Source organism: Mastomys coucha, unplaced genomic scaffold, assembly GCF_008632895.1.
Source record: "Mastomys coucha isolate ucsf_1 unplaced genomic scaffold, UCSF_Mcou_1 pScaffold21, whole genome shotgun sequence".
NCBI classification, from domain to species: domain Eukaryota; kingdom Metazoa; phylum Chordata; class Mammalia; order Rodentia; family Muridae; genus Mastomys; species Mastomys coucha.
In genome coordinates, this window is record NW_022196904.1 from 158,410,974 (window position 1) to 158,414,268 (window position 3,295).

A 3,295-nucleotide genomic window follows, 5' to 3' on the forward strand; every position below is an offset into this window, starting at 1 on the left:
TTGGGAACCAGTGACAACACCAAACCATCTGGATACAGTCACTGAGCGCTGTTCCCTCTGGGGACCAGGTTAGGGAGTCTTTCTCAGAGCAGACAAGGGCCACAGCATCTGAGTGCTCTCTGCTTCTCCTTCTTCACCTGTATGAGTCAGGGTTTTACTGCTGTGAACAGACACCATGACCAAGGCAACACTTACAAGGACCACATTTAATTGGGAATAGCTTACAGGTTCAGAGGTTCAGTCCATTGTCATCAAGGCTGGAATGTGGCAGCATCCAGGCAGGCCTGGTGCAGGAGGAGCAGAGAGTTCTACATCTTTATCTGAAGGCCACTAGTGCAAGACTGACTTCCAGGCAGCTAGGGTGAGGGTCTCAAGCCCACGCTTACAGTGACACACCTACTCCAACAGGGCCACACCTCCTAATAGTGCCACTCCCTGGGCCTAGCATACACCATTCACCACAGTCCCCTCAGCCTCCCTGCCTTTCTGTCCCTCTTCCCTCCAGCATGCACCAGCTCTCTCTTCTCCTCTGCCCTCCCTGCCTTTCTGTCCCACTTCCCTCCAGCATACTCCAGCTCTCTTTCTTCTCTGCCCTCCCTGCCTCATCAGTGCCTCTGGAAATCTCATATCCTGCCATAGAACCCACACAGCTTCTGGACCACCTGTCCATAGAGCCTTAACTTTAAAGCCAAAGCCTGTTTCTCCTGGTCTCTGATGAAACTTCTCCAGAATGGATTAGAGGGGAGAAACAGAGCTGTTGTGGTATGGGTGTCAATTATTAAAAATATCCTGCAACCAGGTTCTCTCTATACCACTTTACGTTTACTTTAACGTTGGGAATACCATTCCACCTCTCTCTCCACAGGAATGAATGGTTCCTCCTGGCTCTCTGGTCTCAGCATTTCATTTCTTAGTGGCTGCTGCAGACTCCTGGAGGTGCTATAACAAGGAGACCTTAACAAATGTAAAGGGAGACTCCTGCTGCCCCAGGGGTCACATCCCTGAGGATTCTCCGCAAGTTTCCTAAGAAATTCAGCAGAAGGACCTTAAGTTCAATCATCAAAGCCTAAGACACACAGCTGTGATGACAGTTATGCGACCAGTGGCCTGCCACCCAGGCTTTGCCTAAAACCACAGGGTAAGGTCTACAATCTGAGGCTGCTGGCTTGACAAGCTGTGTACACTCAAATGCCTCCTCCTGCTGCTGGGATGCATGGCCCTGCCCTGCTGGCTCACCTCCCATCCCTGGCTTGCACCTTGGGTGAAATGCTCCCCGTGATTTTTGTGTTTGTTTGTTTCTGTTCTTCTCAAAGTTTAGAGGATGCTCTGCTACCCTCCCGCCTCACGGCAGGACCCCAAACAGAAATAACTCGGTGTTGTTGCCGTTTGTGGTTTGTTTTTGTTCTTGTTGATGTTGCAGACGTTTGAGAGAATCAGAACCTTGATTCTTTTCTTCACTAATTACTTCCCCAGGTGCAGCTCTGGATTTTATTCATGAATAGAATGCTTTATCAGAAAGGCTCCCCAGCTTGCGTTGATTGCATGTCCACAGGGATGACTTTCTCCCACCACAAGTGCTCACAGCTAAGGGCCAGGGAACAAAGATGTCACTCCCCATTAGGCAGAAAGAAACTCCCCTCGTCACAGATGAAAGCCTTCGTGTGTTAAGGACGTGATAGCCAACTGGCTCATAATGATCACTTTACCAATGGTCAGTGGCAAAAGAAGTAATTTCTCCATGCTAATCAGGCTACTCAGATTGCTTCAAAATGTCAGGCGTCCTGCTGCCAAGTGGGACCCATGTTACGAAGTGTGAGAGGAAGCAATGAGCAGTTTGTACCATGATCATCTTATATATATTTGTTTTATCTCATTGTCTTATTCTGTTTCATTTCCTCCAATGCAGGCATTGAATTTCAACAGGGCCTTAGACATGCTAGCAGGTGCTCTCCCAGTAAGGTACAGGCCCCGCCCCCAGCTTCCATAAAACAGCAGAGCAGGAACTAACTTAAAACATACTGAGCTTTTGCTCATTCTCACCCACTCAAAGCTGACTGTTACTTACTTGAACTTTTACTATGTAGTAAAACAAACAGGACGGCCCACTTGAGATCCCGCAGGGAGTGCGGGTGTCCCCAGACCTCTTTTGTGGTGAAAAAGGAAGATGCCTTTTACTGGAAGAGTAAAAATTCAGGTCACTAAACTATGACTCTACTGTATGAAGAATAGGGCTTCTGAAAAGCCATAAATCACCAACATCTCAAGCAGTTATTCTTTCACACACACAAAAAGACCCCAAAATATATTTACTTAATTGTGTGTTTATCAATCATTTCTATTGTCTTCTCGGCACTGTACAAAATGCCCAGAAATCTCTCTCTCAGCATCCTGTCTCAAAGTAAGGCATATGCTTATAATAAATATCTATCACCAAATCAGACATTTCCTCTGGAGCACATACAGGTATTTTTAACTCAGGGCAACAATCAGACCTGTTAAACATTTCTCAACTCCTCTGAAGATGCCAATAAAGCCAGGATAGAATATACACTATGCACAGTCTGCCCAACTTAAAATAGTGCGTGGCAAGAATCATCCGCACGGAGAGTTAAACAATGAAGTTTTCTAAGCTGATGCCCGCTGTGAGAATCAATAACCTCTTCGAAAACCAGCAAATTGGTTTCAAGTGTTTGGTTCACTGATTCCATCCCACAGCTGCAAATAAGAGGCCACCCCCTGAGTGAAAGGGAAGGTGGAGATGAATTTTTGAAGATACATTCTCCTCGGGATTCTTGTTCTTGCTGCATGGACAGCATTTGCAGGCATTTGGTCTTCAATTTCAGAAAATGCTCTTGGCTGAGACTTTGGTGATTGTTATTTTTGTTGTTGTTTGGTTGTTTTTATTTGTTCTTTGTTTGGTTGGATTTTTGGTTTTGTTGTTTTGGCTTTTGTTTTGTTTTGTTTGTTGGAGAGAGAGTCTCATGTCGCTCAGGCTGGCCTAGAACTCATAATGTAGTTGGAGATGATCTTGAACTTCTCATCTGCTTCTCTCTCCTGAGTGTGGATGCTTGACGGGGATGTACCACTCTCCTGAGTGTGGATGCTTGACGGGGATGCAGCACTGTGCCCTGTTTAGGCAGTGCTACAGATCCAACCAGAGCTCCTTGCAAGCCAGGCAAGTATTCCACCAACCGAGCTACATCTCCGGCCTTTACTTGATCAGGATTTTAACAATGAAGCATTTTTCTAGAGTATGTGGTCTTAGCTCATTTCATGAAAATGAATCATGACACCG